Here is a 26,753-nt window from a genome sequence, read left to right as displayed (position 1 = left end):
ATTTTTGATGATAATCCAAAATCCAGTTCCACAGTCCCAGAGATTTATTGTGGAGCGAGGCGGGGCGATGCTAACTTCCTGGCTAGCATTCACAAATACATCATCCCTTACAGGGCTGACATATCATTGGACTGGGGGGGGCACGACTACAGGAAGGTAACCCACGCAGACACAGGGAGAACATTCAAACCTCTCACACCAAGGAACCAGCTGAGAATCCCTTCAATGTCTTAGTTAAGAACACATAATCAATTGGTGAGGATGCCAACTTAGTACCTCAGCGCAGTATATGTTACCCTTTTACAGGCTCCTTCAAGACAGCTGGAGATGGTTTTCAGCTATTTTACAGAGCCAAAGTTAATTAGCTAGCTAGAGCTGATAGTATCTGGCACTGACAGTTGTCTTTTCAGCCGGCAAAATCGGTGGTCTTGGACCAGAAATGAGAGGCGGCTTTTGTCTCCTTTTGTATGAAATCAAGGAGCCATTGTTTCAAAAATTACCGTAAATTCCGACTGGGAAAGCTTTCACCACTATTACTGTAAACTGTATCATGCAGCGTGAGAATGAAAAGCTTGACAGGTGGATAGTCACTAGGGAGTGGGACTATGCCAAGGGTTAATTGGTCCCTTTGATCACTGTGAGCAGCCAGTTTCAAGGGAAACAGCTTTGCAGCTGGGCTAAAAAGTGCAAGATACACTTGCATGTGCACACCACACACATGCACACACTGTCTCACACGTGGTTACACACCTCCCCGTTCCTCATTGTGAAATTCCTCTCACGGTTGTCCACTACAAAGGCAGCGGTATAATGAAGTGTGGCTGACTGACACGCACCTGGAGAAAGACGATAAGTAGCCGAGTCAGGCGCTCCACAAAGGGCTGCTGACCTGCTGGGGGGCTGCTGGGATGACTGTAGGAAGACGTTTTGGTGCACAGGTCTTAACATATTGCTCTGGGCCCACAAACACACTTCCTACAGCCCCCTCACACTCTATTTTTCAGTCACAGTCTCTGAGCACACCAGTGAGTTGGTGTGAGTCATCTGCCTCCAAACGCCCCGTTACTGAGCTGCACTTCGGAGAGGAAGAACAGCCTGTGTGCAACGGAGCCAATGCCTCTGGTTGCTTTATTTTGAGGCAACGTTTTGAGAATCTGCGCTCTGTCATCCATACATGTGTATCTGGATTATTGTGTGTGTGTGTGTGTGTGTGTGTGAAAGTTTTTCCACCACTGTTACGCATCCCTCCTCGGTTCTCTAAGAGGCTATCCGAACATGCTTCGGGGACTCAGTGGTTAAATAGGAATTTTGCAGCGTGAAAACCATGCAAGTTTACTTTCCAGTTGGTCTTACGGTTCACAGACAGCCGGTTAGATCTCTTTGTGTTGTGATTTATTATTCATTGGCACATTTGGCTGTGCAGCAGTAATTGCAGCATGCAGCACCAGCGCCTGCATCTGATGGAGCACAAATGAATAAATAAATCTTGATGGCTGGGCCATTTGAACGTTTGACATTTACTGATGAGGCAATTAAGAGAGCAGCGCACAAACACACAACCTGCACAACACCGGCTGATCCCAGCGCCGCACAATAACACAAACTACCCTTTCTCTCTCTCTCTTTCTCCCTCTCACACACCCTCACACTTATTATGCAGGAAAACATTGACGCTTCAAATGAATATATATGTTTAACTGTTACTTAACTCCACCTGAAGGCCCTTACAGAGGTGACTACTCTGAAACACCTGGGACAAATAAAAACAGTTGACAAAACCCTTCAACCTCATGGTCCTTTAAAGCTGGGGCTGGTAAGATTGTACAGTAGAAACCTGCAAGGGCAGGCTACATGCTGAAGGTATCCAATTGAAAAAAAAACATGTTGTTACACATTTAAGCAAGAGTTTGGCATTTTGGGAAATGCACTTCTTCACCTTCTTGCTGAGAGATGGATGAAAGGTTTGATACCACTGTCACATGTGAGGTTACTGCCTGCAGCTGGTTTGCTTAGCTTTGCATAAAGACTGAAATCAACAGCCCGCCTGACTCGGTCCAATAGTAACTAAAACCAACTACCAGCACCTCTTCTTCCACTCTAATTTTTTATAGTGTATGATTCATCCTTCATTCCTGAAAAATCATGCATTGCCCTTTCAGGTTCTGACCCGGAGAAAGTCACTGATATTTGCTCGTCAAAATGAAACGCTCCGGTCAGTTGACCGTGTTAGACATCTGCGAGACTCTGTCGCCGTACGGTTACAGAGGTTTCAGTTTCTCACCAGCTGCACCACACTCACGAAACTCATGCCTGTTTCTTAATCTATGGAAGATTCAACGTACCAAACACAATTAAACACATTATTACCAACTGGGTGTTAATGGTATTTGACTTGTTAAAACTTCATCTCTTTGCCTGCAGGCTGGGAGGGTGACAGTGGGTGTGTCGCACGAGGGATCTTTTGAAAAATGAGAGCGCCCATTCATTAACTCTGCTTTCGTTCATCACTTTCTCACAAAGCACAAACAATCAGGAAAGAACCTGTGAAATATTGGATAGTTTGGCCCCTTGTGACCTTGAACATTTATTCAAAAGAAACCATCTGAAAACTTCTTTAATGAACACTGCTGGCAATTCATCGCAAGTAGCAAGTCACTCGTTCACGGTGAGGGGTCAAACACAAAGAAGATGGGAATCATTGGTTTAAAGCACTGAGTAAATGAAGCAAACTTATCTTGACTTCTTTCTTTCCTGGAAGCAAATGTACGGTGACAGCATTTTGGGAAAAAAAAAGAGAGAAACGTGTTTTGGCTTTCTTGCCGAGAGTTAGAGAAAGAAGCCCAGTAAATATAGGTTACAGCAAAGGTTTAGCCCTGTTTGCTGTCTTCAGCTAATGTCATGCTCACGTCACAGAATCGTAGCGCTGATCTTTCCACTTGACAAAAGCCCCGCATCCAGATCAGGCGAGCGACGACAGCTATGTTTGAAGTGGTCAAAGATGAAACCCAGGAGCTCGACATTACCTCGAAGGTGCTTGAAAGATATGAAGCGGGCTAGGTATCTGATGATGTCAAGGACGGGTTGGGGAGCGATGCAGTGAGCTACAGCCAAATAAGAGGCGCCACCCCTCTCCTTTCTCCCTCTGTCCATATGTAGCTCTCTGAGCCCCGTCTCATCATGCATCTGTTTGTATGGAGCCACCATTTGTGACCTCGTCCTCCGCGCTGAACCAAAGTGCACTTTCATTGCAGACACTTTAATGTAGCTCCAACTCTTTCACATGTATAGCTCTCTTTCATTCTCTTTCTTTTAGCTTAGTTTAGGCCTGTAAAGAGAGTCGTCAGTGGTTGGTTATGGTGTGTCCCGCTCTGTTGGTGCTGCCTGGCCCGTGCATGAGGGTATTTGGCCAATTGAGCATGTGAAAGTGAAATCTTGTTGGGCCTATCACTTTATCACTGTAGGTTTCCTCTGCGTCCTCGTCAGTGCCATTTGCAATCTTTCATCAGACATTTCCTCGCTGTGAAGAATGCTGCTCAATCAACAACGACGGCGTGTATATTGGGTATTTTTTCTCTTCACGCGGCTGCAGAGGCTACAAGCTCCCTGGCCGTCGGCGGTAGTCTCTGTGGTGTGTTCAAGTGCAGCTTTGTGGCTGAGAAACAGGAGACGTGAGGCAACTGCCACCGTCACAGCTCATTCTTTGATGTCAGTTTGGTATGTCAGAGCCTTAAAGGGATAGATGGGGTCTTTTGATGTGTGGTTGTTAGAGGCACTTATCCCTAGTCAGTGTATTACCTGCAGTAGATGACTGTCGGCTCTCCGGCTGTGTGGAGAACCAGCGTGCAATGCCGGCAGGAAGCAGGGCTTTGTGCTGCTGAAACCGTACCAGCGGCAGGATGCATTTAAGCCACCTAAAATAAGTCCCATCTAATATATATATATATATATATATACGTTTGTTTAACTGTATGCCATGTTTTTTTTTCCTTTGGCCCTACGTTCCCTCAACCTATACAACGTCCACATTCCTACAATGTAGAGCCAAAAGTGAAAGGCTGTTTAACAGCAGGGTAAAGCGACAAAAATATTAAAATCATAGCGTAGACTTGAGCAGAAAGTATGTCTTGCTGCTGGTACGGTTCAGCAGCACGATGCCCTGCTGCCTGCCGGAGCTACACACTGCTTCTCCACACAGGGGGAGCGCTGATGGTCCTCCGCTGCTATGCTGTTGTGGCCTCATGGGTCCAGGAAACTGGATTTTGCATCCCAGTTGGAGCAGGTCATACTGTCCAATTATTATTTTTTACCACATTCACTTATTTATTTCCGTTTCCTGTCACTGTTTGGTTAGGTTTTGGTTTAAAATTCTTGGTTGGGTTTAGGTAAACATGCTCTGGGTCACAAAACGATAATTTCTACCACATGGGTATTTTTCTGGTCTTCCCCCCCGAGTCGCAAAGCTTCAATATTACAAAAAAAACATGATCTGTCAGCTTCACAGATTGGTCCCCGCGAAGCATCAGTTATGATGTTCCAGGAACAACACCAAACCCTGCCATACATCAGAACGGTAACCTACTGCTGGCTGCAGCCTCATATTTACAGATAGATATGAACGTGGCATTGAAGCAAGTGGCGTTCCCCAACGTGCCCTTTATGTCTCCGCAAAAGTCCTGCTGGGAAATTAAGAGACGTTAAACAAATATGCTTTTCCCTCCACCCTGTCTTATCCTCTCTGCTCACCAGCTGCTGCTGCTGCCAGGAAGGCATCAAATTCAACATCAATATGCCTCTTCTTCTCCCTCCTGTCCTTCCTCTTCCCTCTTCTTCCCTTTCCTGTCCCTCCACCCTCGCTTCCTTTCCTTCCCTCAACAAGCCAACAAGCTGCCTGACTCCGCCCCTCAGACTGATGTTGGATGAGAGAAGAAGGCCAGCAACAGCGTGACGGACAGCTCGGCTCTCTGTAGTAGTGGATGTCCTCTCCGTGGACGCGGAGCCTCAAACCGAGCCCGCATGTTCTCCGTGCATTGAGGCGACCAGGAGCGGAATGGACCGGCGGGCAGCAGCGGCGGCAGCAGCAGCAGCAGCATCCACCGGGGACCGACGCGGTTTTTGAGGTAAGGGCTTTGTTCGCGTTCCGCAGCGTTTCTTCCATCCGGATCCCCGCTGATCCAGAGCGCTTTGTGCAGACAGACAGGCAGGCAGGACCCGGAGCTGCTGCACAGGCAGAGGGGGGAGGATGTGCATACACGGTGTCGGCTCGGAAACGACCAAGCATTTAGGATGCATTTTTTCATTTTTTTTTTTTTTTTTTTTTTGGAGGTAAAAGAAATTTGCTGTGAAAACCCCTCTTTGTTCATTCGTTACTTAGTTACTTTCGCCCGTTCGTCTCCAGGAGCGGCTCGATCAGTTTCTTACGCGAGGAAGGAGAAGAAAAAAAAAATCGTGTTCGATAAACACCTCTGAGCGTCGCTGACATTCACGGCCGAGTTAAACTGTGCATCGGTGTCTGACGCTCGGTCCTCCTGTCCCCTGAGATAACAGAACCTGGTGTCTCTCTCCACAGTGAGGAGTTCATTCACAGCTCCTGAGTGGAGCCGGGCCTGCACGCTGCTCCACAACTTGAGGAGAAGATGCAGAGGGGGTTTACTGTTCCCTTAACACTCGGTTTTATTGTTAAACAGCCTCATGCACATGGTGTCAAAACAGGAAGCCCAAAATCAAGAACAGAGCTCCAGGGTGATGTATACTACACCACGTGAATTGCTGCGAGACCAAACTGATGAGGGGAAATTGCATGTATAAAAGTCAGATCCCATTTTTTTTTCTCATGGTGGGAAATAAGGGCTCTTTTGTATGGGGGAATTATTTTTATTTATTTATTTTGGCAGGAAGACTGCCTCTTTAAAACTGTAATCATCTCACATCAGGACACTTTCATATCCACCGCTGCACAGCATCTCAGCCATGACAGGCTTTGTGTTTTGGAGGGATTCGATCAGAGACAGAGAACATACTGCATCAGCTTTCAGACAGAGCGCTTTATATTAAACACAAAAGTGTTTTGCTGCCCTGCCCCTGTCACATCGCACGGACAAGGAGCAGGTTAGAGCATTCAAAAGCAGAGTGAAACAAGCAAATGTCAAGGGCAGTGAAGCGTTTCTTTTTTTGTGTGTGTGTGTGTGTGTGTGTGTTGGGGGGGGGGGGGGGGGGGGGGTGGGGTGGGCGGATGGTAACATTTGAAAGTGGGGCTTTGTCATTTCGAGCTGTGTCACCAAAACACATCACCTTCAGGAACAGCAGCGGAAATCGAGAGAGGACTGAAACTCATGAGGACACACACACACACGTGCATGTGCACACACACACACACACACACGTTCACACACACACACACGCACACATGCACACACTCTTCACTGCAGTCCACTGGAATCAAAGGCACCAGGCTGTTCTTTGTAATTTCTCCCTGTGCAGCATAAACAGCGCGGGGAAGAAAGCACAGAGCTCGTCTCTCCAGGTTGTGGTGACTTTGTGTCAGAGAAGTGTCATTTTGTTTGTGTGTGCAGCTGCTGAATAATTCTGTGCTCTCTGGCTCTGAAAGCTTTTGAAGGGGGTGGTGAGTAGGACTTCAACTACACAGTATTTCTGTCGATTGTTTTCCTCCATTGATCAGTGAGTTGTTTGGTCAATAGAATGTTAGGAAATATTGAAAAAAAATGTCGATCGTTGTTGGGGAATAAAAATGTCGATGTCAAAACTAGCATAACCATTAATGGAGTGTAATTAAGTAGTTTACTAAGATTTCAGTTGACAACATAACTAATGACAACAAAATTATCAAATATATTCTGAAGAAATAACAGTTTTGGCGTTTGACGTCGGTGTATTGTCTACTGAATTTAGCACGCTAACAAGCTAGCCCCAGCCTGTCCCGGTCCAAAGCTCCTGTGCTAGCGGTGTAAACAGCGGCACACCCCTGGTGCTAGGAGCTCTTATTCATGACCACTAGCAGCACAGCTAACTGGGCAAACCAGCTAACAGCAGCCACATTAAGCAACAGTTAGCGGCTACACTAGCAATTTGAGGATGAAATAGACAGGTGCCCCGTTTTTAAATTATGCACCTTTTTTTGGTAAAGATTTTAGTAACTTTACTTAAATTTATCAATTTTTGCTACATTATACTTGCACTCCATGACATTTAGCTGATGACTTTATGTCCTAGTTGCTTTCAGATTCCAGTTATTCAGTGTTGATAGACTGGTTCCCAATTGTGTATTCAATCACATAGTATTGTGGGTGGGACGTTGATATTATTGAGGAAAAAAAATACTGGAAAACATTTCACAATTAAGAGGCCTGTATTGAAGCATTTTGATTTTTTCTTAAGAAGTTCCTCAAACTACTTTGTCTACAATCAAAATAGTTGTCGATTGATTTAATCTTCAACATCTAATTGATAAGTCATTGCAGCTGGAGTAAGGATGAGGACAAAAGTCACATGTGGTGGTTTGTGTTTTTGAAGGGTAACACCACTTTTACACATTGCAAGTGTGTTTGCAGGATTCGGGCAGCACTACTGAATACGTCACTTCGTGGTTCAGTTGCATTGTGGGTAATGTAGGGGGCAGGTTTTCAATGGGAAGAATAATGAAGTTGTGAGTCTGCCCATAGTGAATCCAACAGTGTTAGACCAGTGGACTACTTTTCAGAACCTGGTTCCTGCATTGCCCACAATGCAACTTGGCACTGGAGGCATTAATCAGATACCATGCATCTTCCTCTGAAGCCACAAAAATCTTCATGCTACTTTTTCTCATGTGCATCAGTACTCCCCAAGACCTTTTTAAATACACTTTAATGTGTAAAATTGATGGAGTTACCCTTTAACCACCAGAGCAGGAATGACTACACACACTATATAAAACCCAAACTAAATAATTTATCTTTTCTTTGCCAGAACACTGTCATTTATGGTAAGTGAATAGCTGTTGCAGCCCGCTCTAAGGATGCATTATGAATGTGCTGATTTATGCTTGATAAACCCACATATGCGAGCCGCCAGTGTACGAAGGGGTTGTGACTCTCGCCGAACATCGGTGAGATTGCTTTTACACATAGCTACCTAATGACTGCCACACACTGGCTGGCACCTCTTTGTCTCTGCAGCTGGATATTTATTGTCTCGAATGGGGCGCCCTCCGCCTGCGTGTGCAGACATTGTACAGGTGTGTAGGAGAGCATGCACGAACAGTACACCACTTTAAATCCTGCCAGTGGTGGACCTACATGCCGGCGTCCCGCAGCTATTTTCCACATGTACTGTTTTCTTACGTATTCCCACCAAATCTGAACATAATCTGAGGCTTTCCTCAAGAAGAAGTTGCTGTTCTTTAGAATTGTCCTGTGAAGAGATTCTTTGGCTTGCAATTCATGAGCTCACAAAATGTGCATTCATTGTGAACCACAGGGACAAATAGATTTGGACACAAAACAGGTTCTAAATGCAGACAAAAACAACTGCTCCACCTGGAATCAGGCCATCACGTGATTGATGCTGTGTGCAGAAAGCGGGGTTTTTCCTTAGCAGGGTTTTTCCTTTTGGCATTTTGAAGCTCCCTCTGTGAGATGATATTAAAAAGTGTGTGTGCGTGTTTAATTCTCAGTTTATGAAATCCTCCGACAACCTTTTTGATTGCCGTTGGATTGATGTGCACAGCGGTGCATGTGGACGGCTGCTGCAGCCAGCTGAAATAAGGATAGATTAAATTGCTTTCTGTACAATCTATATTATCCATCGTCAGCTATATGAAAGCTGTGTGAGCAGCTTCATTCACACTTTGTCACCGCTGTCCTTCACTGTAAACCAACACACCAGTGAGTGGGTTGAAAAGGACATGTGGTGGTGTTTTTTGTTTTTTTTTCTCTCTTTTTTTCAGGCACAGAGTAACAGTGAGGAGAAGCCGCTGTTCTAAAAATACTAACTGATGAAATGCACAATTGGCGTCAGAGATGACCCAGTAAAGGAGTTAACTAGTTAAAGATCGCCTGCTCTGATTAGCATCAGATCAGACGGGAAGTCTGGGAGGGGGAGGTGATTTATGTGTGAAGACACACTTTCAGTTGGATGGAGTTGAACATAAATCCCACTGTATTAATTGAGCTCCTGTGTTCATATTACATCAATTGATGCTGAAAAAAAGAGAAGGGGTGGAAGTGATTGTATGACTGATTGACCTGACAGCACTGAAAAAATGGAGAATAAATAGAAGGATTACATTAAAGGTTACTTTAAAGATGGATTTCTTGACTGTTTGCATAGACTGCAGGAGGATACAGACTCTCCGTCTCTAAAAAGGCAGATGTGCAGTGGTCGATCAGCAGCGGCACACTGAAGCACCTTTTTAAATATTGAACCATTGCATCCTCAAGGCTGCTCAGAACAGTCTGATTGATTTAACCATACGATGATATTGCCTGTCATAAGAATAAGGGTAGATGTTGCCAATAGGGTTGGGGGATGTCAGCCGAATTGACATATGATGAGGTCCTCTGTGAAACATTGTGATGGACGATGACGTTGTTGTTCAGAGGGGGGCGGATCTAGCTCAGCGCTGTTTCCTACTTTAGCAACCTCCAACCCAGCCAAGCAGCTCTCCCGTCACCACTGAACAGAGTCGGATCAACTCTTACATCTCTGTCCGGCGAGTGTCCCACATACAGCCCTGTGCTGGGTTTTATAGGCTATTTGTCTCATCACCACACGTCTGTAACTTAGCGGTGCTCTTCCTCAGGATCTTGAAACGGAATTAGCCGCCAAGCTTTACTGAGGAAGTAAGGCAAAGAAAATGCAAATTACAACATCAGGATTGGTGGAAACAAACTTAGGTCAGCCGGCAAATAAAACAACACAAACAACAACTCCTCCTTTACACTAACTTTGTGTGGACTCTCTTATGAATCAGGGATCAGCTTTGTTAACGAAAACTGTGACGAAATATGTTCGTCAGCAGCCTTTTTATGATGACTAAGATGAGACAGTGACAAGCTCAAAATAGATCATTGATAATAAATAAGTAGGGGGGAAAAACACTATTTTGTGACAAGGTTGTCTTTCAAATGATGCTATAGGGTTAGTAGATGCCTGCAACTGGAAATGGAAGATGGCCTTCATCTTTCAGCCCAACGGTAATTGCAAAAGTAAAATGAGAAGGTTTTCAGTGTCAATCAGCAAATGTTAATAGGGAAATGGTAGGTAAATATGTTTAAAGCTACATTAACTGTTTTTTGGGCCACATGGCAGATATAAGTTGTGAACACATATCAAAAATCGCCTCCTTTTTGAAGTTGATCTAGTGGAACTTGTTGTTTTAGACCACATCCAGTGGTTACAAAGCAGCATTAGTATTCACCTGGAGTCACGGTGTATCTAACACTCACTCTCTTTTAGCTCTGTTTTTGGTCTCCACCAGCTCCTGAGGGAAATATCTGGCTCTTTTTGTTAATAAACGCTCCACTACAGTCACCGGCTAATCTCTTAACTGTGTCTGTGTGTGTCGCCCGGTACTGCACAGTGGGGCTTTTAGAGCTTTTGCACTGAAAACGATTCTATGAGAGATGTGAGGGTGAACCAAAACACTGAAGTTGTGGGCGGGACTGCTGAACAATGAGCTGGATAGGCTTTGCAGAGATGAGCAGAGCTGCATATTCTCTAGGTTCAACACTACATGCGAGCCCTTTGGCATCGTCTCACTGCCATCCGATGCACTGCCGTCATGAAATTATTGATCTACGGATGCTTTATGCTTCATATCAAAACACCTGCAACAGCTGCTCATAAAATGATGAGGCTAAACTTCTGAGTCGACACTATTGCTTCTTTTTAGTTAATCCTTAAATTCAGGAGGTAGAGTTACCTTTGTATCTGTTCAAGACTGTGTGTGTGTGTGTGTGTGTGTGTGTGTGTGTTTGTGTGTGGATGTACAGTGCAGTACAGTACAGAGGAGAGGAAGGATCGCCTGGGCAGGGCGCTGTGGGAAGGTGGAGGTGTAATTTCAGATGCGCGCTAACCGGCCAGAGCAGCAGTTATCTGAGCTCAGCCTTCAAAAGAAGTAGCGCTGGAGTCATCAAGACCAGCTGTGCCGCTCACTCCTGGCCGAGCGTGTGAGCGCTCCGAGGACGGGGCTCTCCATGAGAAACACATGGATGCCCGGGGTGATTAACCATCTTTACAAGCTCGTACACTTCCTGAGAGGAGTTGTTTAGGCACTCGTGTCTGCATGCTGTCGTACGGTGGCGCTTCATGCTTTTATGTTGAGGCTTCCTAAACAGTGACATGAGCAGCTTATTGCGGCGTGGCTTTCATAGTTGCGCTATAAGTCCCTGATAGGCTGCTAATCTCAGTCTGTGTTTAGAAGCAAGTGTCCGGGGTTCAGGCAGATTATAGCGGGGGTAAGCTGTCTGAAAATGGCTATAGAGCTGTAGATTAGTGGGCTTGTTCTCCGGGCAGTCAAACAGGATTTCGTCCCACAAATACAACAGCCTGTGTGTGTGAAGCCCTGATACGAGCAAATCCTGTCAGCATCTTTTTATGAAGCATTAGCATACGTGTTAACCTGTAACATCTGCTCTAATTTGTGTGAGTCTGGACCAGAGAAATGTTGTTGGTTTTTAGCTCAGCTCACGGAGTAGCGGCAGCTTCCTTAGACTCATCTCCATCTTCGTTCCTTTTGTCCTAAATGTGGATGAGCAAGTGAGTGAAACGCAGCTGAATCGGTCCTCGCTTCATAAAACAAACGGACTGAGAGGTGACTACTCACACGATCTCACCGTACAAGCACCGTTATATCCGTCCGACCTCCACGAGAAGTGGAAAGGGACAGTGAAATGAGTTCTAAGTGGACTTTCTCTGCTTTCTCACATCAAACAGTCGCCTGCTGTGGGCGTCAGCGCTCCCAGCTGTATTTATGGGCCATAATGTGAGGTGTAGAGCTGCATTTCCTTCATAGGACCTTGCTTTTGGCAGGCTGCATTGGAGAGGGCTCTGTGCACCGTGAAAGCCTGTCATCAAGAGCCGCGGCCCTGTGTGATTTATCAGAATAGGGTGTGCTCAGAAGGTCAGGTTGATTCGACTCTTCCCAGCCACGTGTTTTCATCAGACGTCCTTTTCTTGCTAAAGTGGAGGTTGCTCTTTAGACGTTAGAGTCATTTCCTTTCCTCCGACTACGTCTGGTGAAGTGCTTTAAGTGCAGCGGTGTTAGATTATAAACTTTGAAGTCTGTGGCCTCCAGTTCAGACATGGAACAGCCAGCTGATGTCTGATGGCTGATGACTTTCTCCTGTCCGTTACTCACTCTGAATGAGTCAGAGGCTTGTTTCCTCTGAAGGGCTGTGTCAGTGGTGCTGCTTTTTAAATGAAACACGTCCTCTGCTCTGGTAATTACAAGGCGCATGAACACTTCACACGGTGCGCTGATAGAAAAAGAGGGGCTAATTGGTAGTGCAGTGTCCTTGTCCAGGTGTGTGTGTGTGTGTGTGTGTGTGTGTGTGTGTGTGTGTGTGTGTGTGTCCGTGTCCAGGTGGTGACTCAGTGTTATGGTATGGATGTCTGCACTGCTCTCTGCAGAAAAGGTTTAAAACGTGTACATGCACAAATTATTGCAGATTTCACCCTTAAGATCTTTGCATGGCTGTTGAAAGTTAATATGCCACCAGCACACCTTTCATGTTGGCCAGAAAAACGTACTAACACACTTGCAATGTGAATATGAAATATTGGGATTTACTCTTAGGTCAGTTAACCCTGCAGTAGTCAGGGATTTCTCGCCGTAGACTCGGCTCGACTGTGATGTGAACACAACACTGGGGTGAAAATGCTAATTTTCCCTTTCAGTTGCAGTGCTATGAAGGTTGATGGCTTGTTAACATTGTCTCTGTCAACCAGCACTAGTAATATCCTTCAGTCGGCGCTGGGTTTGAAAGAGAGTGAAATTAAAGATCTTACAAATGTAACCGCTGTTTGTGGCTTTTGAGCCTAGTTAGCCGCCTCACCGGTGCTGCACATGTGCAACTCATCAGAGATCAGAAAGAAGCGAGAAGTTTCACTCCTCTACAACTTCTGTCATTAGCTCCCGGAAAAACGACAAGTGTAACTCAGAATGTTATTGATTAGACTCAAATAACGTCTTCTGGATGGAGTCTGATGGGATGTGTGATGTGCCAGCATGACAAATGGGACATATAAGGGAGGAATTAAAACAGCAAGGTAAACTCGAACACTGGGATTGTGAGAGGCGTTAATTGCCTGCATATAAAAACCTGCATGTAATCACAATGGCATACAGTAGTCCCGTGTACATGAAGCGTTGCATACTAGTAACAAACACAGCCTCCCTCGTTCATTTGTTGAACCAATTTCTGGAAAGGTTGTCATTGCAATATTTATGCAGAGCTAATTTCTTGTCGTGCCATAACTGCCATGTAGGTGTGTTTCTCCTCCCGACCAGAAATTTTGACTTTTCTTATGGGCATGTAACTCTGCCGCAGCCTGTCTAACCTGAAATCAGGCCGATTATCCAATAGAATGCTTACACATATTTTGGCAAGTAAAGACAAGTGTTGGGAGTAACAAGCTAAAAAAGAGCCTTTAAGAGACAGGAGCGAAAACGGAGCGTTTCAGACTAAAGGGGGATACAGAGCTTCAGCACTGGACAGTAGGAAAAAGGAGTGTACTCCAATTACTTCCAGTGAATCAGAGTACTATGCATTGGGAAGCCGAGGGAACTCTCTACAGTGAGGCACGGCACGCAGTTGGCATGCAAGGACTCATAAATGAACAGACTTTTGATCCCTTGCCTGCCAGCTTATCCCCTCATCAAAGGCTAATCATTTATTTCAAAAGTCTGTTTATCTGTTCTATATCATAATTGCACTTTTGTGAGATAAGCGAGCAATTTTAATATTTAGCTGTAATTGACTGCTGTGAAATGCCAAGTTGTACTTCTCTGGTTATTTTGTAACACGAAGGTGGTGTCAGCTACGCATTACTCTACACGGACCGTATTGTTGTTAGGTGGCATAATGCATTCAAAGTTAAATAAGTAGTCATATTTAGTACATTAGATTTTGGTTAAAATTAAAATGCCCAACTCTGGTGAAGAATAACCTTAATAACGAAAGACTCTCAGACCACACTGTCATATTGCGAATTATATCGAAAAACTAGTGTGCGTGTGTGATTGTAGATGCAGCATGTAGATCCCCGTGTCTCCTCTCTGCATTGTGGATCAGGTGTGAGTTTTCTACAGCAGATGGACTGTGACAGGTGTGAGAGACTTCCGCCTCCCTGCACCTCTCGGGCCATTACTTGGTGTAGTCGCTTCTTCGGAGCGAGATGAATGAGCGTCTTGGCACGCCTTTGCAAAAATAGCCTTTTTTTTTTTTTTTGCTCTGCAGATATAATCGCTGCTGCGGTTCAAGGAGGATAGCGGGAGACGGGACAGAAGTAATCTGCCTCAGTGGGATCAGACTTTAATGGAGTTAGTGCTTTCTGGTCTGACCTTGCTGGACCTGGTGTCACAGCAGCATGAAGCCTTCCCTCATGAGTCGGATCCCGCTACCACCAACAGAGAGTCGGGATGAAAGATGTCGAGCTTGTTTTTTCTTCGAACGGTGAACGCGGTTTGAGCTTTTCCTGTTTCTGTGAGCGTGCGCTTCACGCAGAGGGGAGCGGGAGTCCTCTTTATTTACTTTATACACATCGAACATATTTTCCCTTTCGCCATGGAGTGCAGTGCAGCTGAGGAAAGTGACAAACTCTGACTCACGCTGCTGAAAAGCAGGTGTGTGACAGTTTTGAGGTTGAACCGGTGGGCTACTCCTGAGACTGCCACAAACCATCTCACATCAGACACGCCAAGCTACAGAAATCCTTGCTTCAAGGGTCCCAAATATTATTATTTATTTATTTCTATTTATTTATTTCAACGCTGATGAAATGCTTGTGTAAGAAGCCCACAGAGATTCATCAAAACATCTGCAGCTCTCCTCAAATCAATGCAGTATCTTCGGTGTCTCCAATCAAGCCTCTGACAGTCCAAAACTTTGGTGTTTATTCACTCCTGCCACTCTCATCAGCCTCGTTTGTACAGCTTCCACACCTCGTTTCACAAGCTTGCGAACATAGAGGAGCATGTAGCAGCTAAAGAGTCTTATCTTCCCCAAGAGTTAGTAAAGACAGAGCTGATAGAAATAATGGACCTCAGCTTGACATGAACACATCCTCAAATGAAAGCTAAGGTTGCGTCATGAATGCTTACATATTTAACATATTGATTTTATGCCAGTGTCAATGTGTTCACAGCTTTCAGCTGTTGCTGCTTTAAAGCTTTGACAATAACAATTCTAACATTTGAGTCCATGTTATGAGAAGGATTTCAGCATGTAATTATATAATTTTATTGTGGGACTAGAACTCGATTGATTGAGTGGCTGGGCTGATATATAAACTGGTTGCATCAGTATCTCTGAGTGAGTGTACTCACTCTGGGTCAATACGTAACAAGAAATTGCAATGCAGCAGATGTCTGTGAAGGTGCTCTCAGACAGGGCGTCACTGCCAGGCAACAACCTTGGTGGTCTGGTTCTTTGCGGCTGTGACCTGATCACCTCCAATCCTACCAGGCCTTTCATCGCAGGCTGTAGTTGATCCACATTAGTCAGTCTGTGAAGCTAAAGCTGACTTGGCATTTCATACCCCTAGTTCCTGTTGGATGACAAGTCAGGGCAACAATCCACAGCTTCTCAACTCCCCCAAAACTCAGACACCGCACCTCCCTGTGGTATTAAACTTGATGATACAGTTGCAAAGTGTTAGGAATGTGACTACTGCTAGCAGCAAGAAACAACCGCAAGAATCCCCAGTGAAACACTCCGTTGTATTAATAAGTAGGCAGGTTTTGTTACTTACTGATCTAATGGAGAGAATGCCAGTTTTGAACTGGTAACGGGTATTAACAGTAGAACACACACTGACACAACACTGGCTTTCTCCATTAATGCCTCTTCCTGCATTGGTTGCACAATATAAGACGCGCTTCCTTTGTGCTGCAATTCCACCTTCATTTCCAAGGGGGAAAAATCCAGCCCAGTGGCCGGTCGAGTAGGGAACTTATCTGTACATGTATTGTGTCATATTTCTGCAGCCATTATACTGTGCAATCAGTATTTACTGACGAGTTAAGGCAAAAATCGTTGACTATTGCAGGTCGACCTGACACGCTCAGAATTACTCAGTCATGATGTTAAGAGCTGTGGCTTAAAAAATGTACTTTCTTTACCAATTTAGTAAACATTTGGTCTGTGAAATACTTGTACTGTCTTATCTTTTAGTGCATTTGTTGTTCTTGTATGTATCAGATGTATTTAGCCATGCAACAGCGAAAGACTTCCATCATTGCCTGCATTAATGAACATTAAAGTTTTTGGGAATCTCGAATATAGTGAAAAGTACCCATCACAATTTCTGGGGTCTGCTTATTGAAGATGCTTCATGCTGTGTGTAGTGCGGGTTGTGCTGCTGTGCGGCTTGTCAAAGCTCAGTTTGATCTATTATTTAAATGACTGAAGAGCATCTACCTCATGTGAAAATGTCAGTTTAATTTTACAGTGAACAAGCAAAAAAAAAACAAAAAAACATCCAAGTGTTGAAAGAAATTCCGCCGTACAGGTGGTAACACTCATGTTACTGACTTGCATTACATTCAAGTCCCTGCACGCTCACGAGCAGTCGGACAAAACTTGGCATGTCTTCCTTTTTATCTTTTCAAATCACACAAGTGCTCGAGCTCTGTGCCTCCATTTAGTCTCCTCACTTGTGAGCGGTGCAATATAACCTCCGTTTCTTTGTATCTGTGGCCTTCGTTTGTGCTCTGCTTTAGGTTTTAGGGCTACTCTGTATTTAACTGTGCATCTGCGTGCGTGCAGTCATGCGATGACATGCTGAAGTGTACGTGATTGGCAGGCAGTGGGATGGCTGGAATGAGCTGCATCGCCTGCAGTGTGTTCTCAGCTCCACATGCTAGGTGCCAGTGGAGAGGAGCTGGTTGATCTACTGCGGGCACTAAGTCGCATATCCACACAGAGACTGGCAGGCATACCCACACAGCGTACAGTAACCAAACACATTTGCTCACACGGCACAGAGATGGAGTAGCGGATGCCATATTAATTCATCTCCTCGCGTGGGTAAAGGCGGTATGTTAAAATGACTGACTTTTGAGCATACACATATAGACACGAACAATGAGCGGGGCCGCGTCTGCGCTTACATCTGCATGCACAGCACCACAGCCAAATGTAGGTCACAGTATAAGGCAGATGTGGTGGGGAAATGAACAAAGGTGAATGGAGGAGGAAGCCTTTCATTTTGTTGTCATGTTGGAGCAGCGGCGGGATTAGGGCTTGGCAGGATATATTGGGATGGTTCAACCCCTTGAATTTTAAAGGAGACCTATTATGCTCTTTTTGTTTGTTTTTTTTTCCCTCTTTGCTTTGGTGCTCTTGTGCATGTAAGAGATTATGAAAGCTAAAAAGGTCAAAGTCCACACTGACAGAAGCTCCTCTCTCCCACAGAAAACACTGCCGCTGAAACGCCACCTCAGCAGCCTCGCCTCCAAATTCCGTGATCTAGTGACATCGCACTACATCAACCATGTCACAAATTTGCATAATTTATGTCAAGTCGCTAGTTTGGCACGTAATAATTGATTTATCACAGCTCTGTCGTGCTGGGTCAGGCGTGCGTGAGCTGACCAGTCAGAGCAGACAGGGTATTCAGAGGGAGGGGCCTTAAAGAGACAGGAGCTGAAACAGAGCGTTTCAGACAGAGGGGGGAGTACAGAGCAGCAGCACTTGGCATGTGTTTTTTTTTTTTAACGTTAAAGCATATAGTGAGTAGTAACTCAAAATAAACTGTGAGCCGGATGATGAGCACCATATGTCTCCTTTTTAAGGTTTTGGCTCGGAAGCGAAACGTAATAATTGTTCTATCCATCAAACATAGCAAAGATATCAGCCCCATCTTGTTCTCATCTCCCCTGGCCTGGAAACATCAATTGTAGATGTGAAACGCTGAAGAGCCTGCTACTTGTTTTACACAACAAGACAGTGCTTGAGCTCTGACATCGCCCTGTCCTCAGTTGCTCATTTGTACGAGCTGGAGGTAGCCAGGCATTCAGTCTGCAGGCTATTCTTAACAGCTGCACTTTGGGGTTTCAAGATGAGATGAAGTGCAGCGGACCCTTCGGAGAGCTCGGACGCTGGCAGTATAATTACACAGGGTGAAGTCTGATGTCCTACATGGTAATAACCACATTGCCTCCCGAGGCTAAAGCAGGGTGGACATGTAGCGGGGGGGGTTCATTAAGTGGGGAGAGAGACGTGGTTCATTTAGTCCGTGCATATGCTTCTTCTTTTAGCTCCACGTTCTCACTTTAGCTCAGGACTTGGAGTGACTTCTGATGTCCCCGTCTTATCCACAGTGGCTCATTTATCTCGTCTGATCCACAGCCAGACTAATGTCTGTCTCTTTGAGAAGGCAGTATGTGCTTTACTGTGAAATATTAAGCCTTGTATTGGCTAAGTTTGGACGGTTCATGTTACAGCAGTCCCTCGAAATGGTACAAATCAATACTTGTGTAAGTGTCTCTGCGTTAATGACAGTTTTGTTACAGGAATTCTATTTGTCAAGACTTATTTCTAGGATTACATTTCTTATATCTGATGGGCACATTTCAAATGCAGCCCACACACTTGCACAGAGTCAAATTTAGCGTGTAAGAGGGGTGTTGATAAGATGGTTAGTTTTTCCTCTGTGTGAGCTCTTTCCCCCGTACGTTGCAGTTCAGATGCTGAGATTAAACACTGTTCGGCTGCTTCACGAGTTTATACCTTGTCATCTTGCCTTGGGATTTATGATTTCCTCAGTGCGAACAACAGCTATACAGCCCCCTTGTTGGTATTCACACTCTGTTCAGCACAGTTGAAGCAGGAATTTGCTAATTTGAAGATTCCAGGATGAGTACAGTCCTGAATTTTCCTCATTTTCAGTGTCTTAACTTCTTCACTTTTCTGTTGAAGCGACTTAAATACAATCAGGAAAGGTTAAAGGATAATTGCACTCCAAAATGGAAAATCTGCCTAAGTATATGCTCTTCCCAATGCTGATGGATTGTCAGGTGAAGTTTTGTGGTCCATAACAGTGTTGCAGCATTCTCCTAAACAACTTTAGTAGACTTAAAAGCATGAATAAAATGACTGTGTAAAACCATACAATGGCTCCGCAAGGCTCTTCTGGTGTGATCTCCCGAAACCCATGATCCCAAATTGATTTGAAAAGAAAGAAGTTATTAAATTTAGTAAAGTTATTTACACACAGTCGAGACCATGCACCCACTTCGAGGGGGCGAGTGCTAACGTACTTTAGCTTAGCAGCTACAGTGAAGATTTTGGCCTTGGCAAGAAAACATCTTTTAAAATTAATTCTGGAAACTTGGATCACACCAATGCACTGATGCACTGGTCGGCACCTTGCATGGCAGCCACTGCCATCAGTGTATGAATGTATGAATTAATTACTGTTCGTGGCTTTGGACAACAGCATCTGCTAAATGTCCTAAAATGTAAGTGAGCTGTATGAAGCAATGTTATTTTTTCTGAGCGTCCACTACTATTCTTTCAGTTGTTTAGGAGAATTCTGCAACATTCTGTTTTACTGTGAAGCTCCAGAAATGTCCTCTGGACTACAAACCTTCACCTGACATTGAATCAGCATGGGAGTGGATAACAACTGAATTTTCATTTTCGGGAACACTTTGACTATGCAAAAAAGATGAATCAAGTCTTACAGTGTTTATAGTTGTCTCGACTGGCTCTAGTTGAGGGTGGGGTGAAAAGCCTCCCATCATAGCCTCCTCTTGACTATCACATTACCGCCCTGATCTCTGTCCAAAAGGGATTTCGCACATCCAGACTGAAACTCTAGAGGTGCGGCAGCCTGGTGCCTCGCGCCATGAATCAAGATGCAAATATCTCACCGAGGCAAGAACTGGAGAAGCTGAGGCGTGCAGGGGTGGCAACCCAGAAACACCCAATCTGGATTGTTTTGATCCCCCCTAGAAACGGATGTCCTAGCAACTAAGCTAGCTCCAAGTCACCAAAGAAAAAGGAACCTCAAGCAAAAGCACCTTCCTGCGACATTCCCAATACAAAGTAATCCACCCTGAACGTGCTATTGTATTCATTGTGCTGGTCAACCCGGCGACTTCCAGGATGACGTCTCGTTGCATTGCAGCAAAAGTACAGCCAAGTTCAAGATTTCTGCCAGCCGAGCCTGCGCTGGTTACCCCTGCCGCTCCGCTGGACAAGCTCGGTTCACATGAATGAGAGGTCTGCTTCGTCAGCCTTGAGCCCTGAGAGTCTGATTTTGGCTGCGTTAACCCAGAAAACACTCCACTTGAGTTCATAAAGGACTTTTGGCCCCAGTAGTGGAGGTGCATACACCCACCACCAGTACCCACTTCTATCTCAGCCTGTTTCTAATTGTGTCCCTCATGTAAAACCTGCTGGAAACTCTCACTTTTCGTATATGGTGCACACACTGTACTGTACCTGTTTTTATTTCATGTTCTGCTCCGCACACTGTCCTGGGAGATGCGGCCTGGAATTTCAGACATTCACGAATGAATTGAGAAATCACAAAAATGTCTTCGGAGCACGGAGTTCGTGCTTCTGTCAGCGGGTCTACAAATGCTCATCCGACCCGGTATTGTTGCCTTTTTGTAACCTCACGGTGATGTATTAGTTGGTTGCTGCCTGAGCTGCTGCAAGGTGAATAATAAAGGAAAAACGGCTTCATATTTTTAGATGGAGAACAACTCCACTCTTGGGGGCTCAATATTTTATGAAGAACAAGCCCTTCAGTCAGCGTTGTATTTGAGAGAACGTGCACACTTGCATCCCATTGCTGTGTAGTGTGCAAAATTTAAAAAAAAGGGACACCGTGTTCTCCTTTACTTTTGTAAGACTCTTATCATTTCCCTGTTATCTTTTAATGCCAGCGTAAATCTGATTCTGAATACTCATCGTCATTTAACATGTTTTATGCTGAATTTGGAATACGATCCTGTGATCTGTGTTTGCTTTGTATTTAATGTAAAAGTTCAGGTGGCCTTTTTATTTTCCTGTGCCAGAACCTCTTCTTCCGCCGCTTTTCCACCCTGGTTCCTCAGCAGGGTGCAGTAAAGTGGACTGAACAATTTTCGCTGAGATGCTGTGTGGCAGTATTCCCTAGAGGCCCTGTCCAATCACTTACCTGGCAGTCACACAGTGGCTGTAGTTCAGTACAGTCACCTCTGGCTATGCCTGTACTGTAGACACATTGAGAATATTACAGCAGGCAGCAGCAGGGCATGCTGGGACCCAAGGAATGTGCTTTCATAAAAGACAGAATGTATCTATGACGAGAGTCTCTCGTGGGATGGGATCACACCGGCTGCAACACCAAATCGATGTGTGTGGTGCAAGCCATGTTACATAAATCATATTACCTTGTTCCTGTATATTCGGTATATAATGTGCGGGGTTTGTACCAGAAAACGCGCCACGCTGGGAGCATTTGAGGAGCAGAGCATCACAACTGTCTGTAGTTAAGTTGCTTGGATGATTACATGAGAAAAGCAGGTCCACCTTAAGTGAGCTTTGGTCGAAGTTGTTGTCATCTTCGCGGCTAACACCCTTCACTTAACCAGTAGGTTGCAAGCTACAGTATGACACATTTTAGTTTAACAACTGTGGTATTACAAGTCTGCTGGTCTTGCACTACACTCGCAGAAACCCTGGTGTGTGTGTGTGTGTGTGTGTGTGCGTGTGTGTGTGTGTGTGAGAGAGAAGAGAGGGCGAGAAGGTGCAGCTGGTACCTGTGTAATGATGCTGCAGATGATTGATATTGAAACAGTTTTAATTATTTAACTCTTACCTAATATTTTAAGATTTTGATTACGTTTTTTATATAATATCACAAGTACAATGTATTTTATCAAGGAAAGATTAGGCTGATCATTTCAACTTGTAGCATCGTGCTCCAACAATCTGTATGAGATTCAGAAACTTACAAATCATCTTAATTAGTACAGAGTGCTAGTAGTAGCTAATGTTGCCAGGAATCATAATCTGTCTACTTATAGAAGCTGAAAACCAGTTCTTCAGTTTCGTCATATAACGGGGGCAAACATGCATCGAACCTGGCTTGGGGGCACATCGACATGTAGCCTCAGAAACACACACAGCCGGCAGAGAGAACAGCTGCAGCATTAAATCATGCAGAAAGATACACAAGCAGCAAAAGCCAAGCAGTGACAAAAATCAGCATTCCTGCCAAAGCAGCTAAACTAAAACGCACGCACGCGCACGCACGCACACACACACACACACACACACACACACACACACACACACACACACACACACACACACACACACACACACACACACACACACACCTGGCTAGAACGGAAACGTCGATAGTACTCTTTTTTTTTTTTTGCAATACATTTGCATATGCCGTTATCATGTGTTTGATGATAACAGCACTAAATGATTTCACAGTTGTCAAAAGATTCAATCAGTTGTGCTTGACAGAGTTTGGTCTGTGACTGAATCAAACCCTCTGGACTTGGAGACCGGATCCGCGCAGGCTTCATTTGTGCACCGTGACATGTTCACTGTCATCGCGTCAAGTCAGCGAGTATGCTGAGGCATGAGGGAAGGAAATGTGTCGAGACAGGATCCCAGATCTCAATCATTTCCAGGGAGAGTCATGGAAATTCCTGCAGCTCATATGATGCTCAAAGTGTTGGTTTTTAATGCTACAATACTGCCGTTGACATTATTATAACTTCCTTTTACACTGTTGCATCCATACCAATATGAGGTATGTTTATTCCGGAAGTTCACAGTTGAGTTGTGGATTTGGACAGCCTGAGGGGGGGGACGTGTCAGCAGAATCAATGACTCTGCAGTCCGGAAAGTCTGGACTTTTAGATTCAGCCTGTGAGTCAACATTGATACCTTGCTTTTATTCGCGCTGACAGTTGAGAGCAGCGGTATCACTGTAAAGTTTGTCATGCGGGGTGTCAAAGGTCTGCGGGATGCGGTTTATCTCAAGGCCAAACGTCCAGCTCTTCAAAAAAAAAGGCAGGAAAGTCTCTCCCGAGAGAACTTTCTCTCAAACAGCTGTACAAACACTCTATGCATCCTCTGCTGCGAATGAAAATCGCACGCTGGCATCATTAGCGGCCACATTTGTTTGCTTATTGGCGGATGCCACCTAAAATGGAGCAGGTCGCAGGAGCAGTTATCTGTGAGAATGTGGTGAATAAAAAAGCAGCAGCTGTCATTCCTCTGTGCTCCACACTGCTGCACGCTGTGAGAGAGAGAGGAGGAGGATCACGGGGACACCAGCTGCCACTCAGAAACAGACCTGTCGTCGAGTCGTAAACAAGGACTAGGCACTAAAAATGTTTTCTTTTAATCAAGCGGCAACCTCCGGGGCTGGAAAATGAAGCCAGCGCAGCTTCTCACATGGCCACTTGGGGATGTTGCCAAAAGGTCTTTCAGTCTACATATAGGCCCATATAAAACGCCCAACTTTACAACAGAAACATGTATGGCCTGTTTCAAAAAAATCCCAAAGCAGCCAGCAACCTACACCAACCTGTATAACACACTGCCCGCTTGTTGAGTGCACGGTGGCTGTGTTGGCGAGTGTCTGCTGCTCCTGCCTGCCCCGTCTGTTTACATGGAGTTTGCTTTTTGATATTTATCAATAGCTATGATGACAGGATTGTCCTTTACCTCCATTAAAAGAGCGCAAAAGCACAGGAGAGGAACTGCCCTTCGCCTGCTGTGTGTATTCTCGTCATACCTGTGATATATTATAGAGATATAGACATTACAACTGTGGTTAAATGCTGGTAAGACGCTGATATGACCGTCCACAGGTTGTTTCCAAGAGCGGCGAGTGTCAAGGCAAAAATAGATGGACTGAACTTCTAGAGACTCACTTGGTGTGTCTTCACTGAACTGTCAACATGGACGCATGCAGTTACCGTCAGCAGACTGTTACTGAAATGGTTGCTCCGGCTCTGTCCAAAGGTACCAAAACCTGCCTACCAGCAGATTTGTATGCTAACCAGCTACTGGCTCATGGTCCTTTTTTATCACACAGTCTTGAGAGTGGGATATGTTTTCTGAACTAAATCCGGACAGGAAACTAGGCTGACCCATTTTTCTTGAAATGTGGAAGAGTAACCAGTGGCCAGAAAAACTGCTAACTGTTGCTAAATGTAGCTGCTGCTAGCTAGTGTGCTAATGTTTTTAACAAAGAAAATAACACAGAATGCACCTTTTTATACAGCCCATTATCATTTACCAGAGAATAATACTGAAAATAAGTCCTGAACATTTTGTAGTTGCAGCGTAAATAATGTAAGGGATTTGCCTCTGTTGCCGTACATCGTAGTGGATGATCTGTAAGTGTGGGACTGTTGGTTTGGCAAGAAAAAAACTTTAGATTTGACCTTGAGCTTTGTTAAACTGCAGTGGGCATTTTTTCACCACATAAACTCATCAAATATTGACCCACCTTGTATGTCCTGAGGCCTAATGTATGATTTGTATTAGCTGAGACATTTACTGAGATGTGTTCCACTAAACACGTTTCCTGTCTCTTCACCCCTCACTGCTCGTTTTTCCTATTTTTAACATAATTATCCTCCTGAGGCCAGATGACCTGCATACACTTAGCCCATCTCCTCCCCTCCTGCTATCATATATTCATATTAGATATTTCGGCTTTTGCTCTTCACTGTACGAGATCTACTCTTTATATTCAGGCTCCTTTTGTTCATCACCGTCTCCCGCCGACTCCCACTAAGTCATTAAGTCGTCCTCTGCTGTCTGGCAGTGTCTCGTTTCCATGTTTCCCATTTTGTACCGTTTCTTTGTGTAGCCCTCACAAGACTAGCTCTGTCCTCCACCCCCGCCTCTCCATCTGTGCCACGCATTTATGTTGTTTCGCTGCAGTTACTGAAGCACACATCCTGATTGCTGCCAGGTGAGGCAAACTAGCTGCGTACACACACACACGCACATGCACAACATGCCTTCAGGCACACACACACACACACACACACACACACACACACACACACACACACTCTTTCTCTGTCCTCTCTGGAGCAGTGGTGCATATAGATGGCATTTGCTTGTTGACAACTCTGTCATTGGGCAGCTGCTTGTTTTCTTTGTCTCTTTGGGCATCAGGCAGCACTGTCGTTTTTTCCAGGTGTTACTTGGCATATTTTCCGCTGAGTAACATTCGACCCCTGCGTTGTAGACACGTTGGAACTGCTACACAGGGGATTATTGGCTGACACCTACCCCACCTGTCTGTGGCCCTCAGGCCTTAAACAGAACACGCTGCATGTTTTCAGAGGGAGTCAGATGTGCGTGTTTGCGCAGATGTGTTTGCCTTTGCGTCCGACTTTTTGCCGTTATTTTCTTTCTCCCATACTGTCTCTTCTCCCTCTGGCCCAGTTGCTCCCTGCTGCCTGACTCTGGTCAGTGGATGAGCTTTGGCCTCCTGTGTGGCCCCGGGGCAGGAGGCCTGGATGTCTGGGTATAGGTGGGGAGGGGTGCGGGGATGCCTGTGATCACTCCTGCAGGACCCGGCAGCTTTAGAGACAGGAAGCTAGCTGTAATTAGGACTAGAGGAGTTTCTTTTCTCCCGCCTCACCCGGCCTCTCTCTCTCTCTCTCTCTCAAGAGAAATGCTCCCACATTAAGAGACCAAAGCTCATAATTAGGTGTGGTTCAGAGGATTGTAGTCCTCTGATGTGAGGCAATTTAATGCTTCATTTATTTACCTTTATTGCTGTGTATTTCACTCTGTAAGCCATCAGTGGAGCTAACGTGTTGCGAACCAGAATATCCTACTGAGGCTGATAATGAGAATGTTTTTAATGATGGGGTTTTTTGTGCGGCAGTGGAAAAAAAGCAAAGGTATCATATTCACACACATGCGAAGTGATGATAAGGGGTTGTCTCATAATCACAGTGCTTTAATGGTTGTTGCAATGGTGACAGCTCAGGGAGGAAAACACAACGAAATAAAGACAATGGAGCAGATTTTGTCAGTCAGATTATTCTTCTGGGTTTAAAAATGTGAAAAATTCCTTGACTGTTTTTGATTTGATGATGAACAGGAGCGATTAGAGCTGCAACAGTTTCGTCGATTAGTCGATGAACAGACCATTACTTGCCAACTATTTGGGCGTTTTTTCCATTACATCTGCTGGCCTGGCTCCACTTGGTTTGACTCGGCACATCAGTCCAGTGCGGCAGGGATTTGCGTTTTGGTGACAATGGGGAAACCTTCTTGAAGGTGTGTCTTTGACTGACGCCTGGCTTGCGCAGTGATAAGAGAAGCGGCTGTAGGCTAAATACTCCTCGTCCTCACAAAAAAGCCACTTACGAAGCTCCTTTAATTCAACAGCAAACAATGCATTTCCTATGAATTCGACACAGTAAAACACGGTCATTAAGTTATTCAAAAGCTTTTATTCTAAAGCATCAAAATCAGGAAATGTTGGGTTTTCACCGGCAGGAACTTAACACAGCTCCTGAAGCATCTGAA

The 26,753-nt window shown here is 44.9% G+C and overlaps 1 protein-coding gene across 2 annotated transcripts in view; it reads left to right on the top strand.

The window, feature by feature from the left end:
- The first annotated feature begins 4,859 nt into the window (after positions 1–4,859).
- Positions 4,860–26,753, top strand: part of LOC119025771 (beta-galactoside alpha-2,6-sialyltransferase 2-like) — a 57,853-nt gene continuing 35,959 nt past the window's right edge. The window contains exon 1 of one of the 2 annotated variants that reach the window (XM_037109699.1): positions 4,860–5,117. The gene's annotated coding sequence lies outside the window, so the exon portion shown is untranslated. The remainder of the gene's footprint in view (positions 5,118–26,753) is intronic. The other variant, XM_037109698.1, reaches the window with a different exon arrangement.

This window comes from Acanthopagrus latus, chromosome 9 (assembly GCF_904848185.1).
Source record: "Acanthopagrus latus isolate v.2019 chromosome 9, fAcaLat1.1, whole genome shotgun sequence".
In the NCBI taxonomy this organism is placed as follows: Eukaryota; Metazoa; Chordata; class Actinopteri; order Spariformes; family Sparidae; genus Acanthopagrus; species Acanthopagrus latus.
The sequence above is the reverse complement of the archived record's forward strand: the minus strand, read 5'-3'. Positions and strand labels throughout refer to the sequence as shown.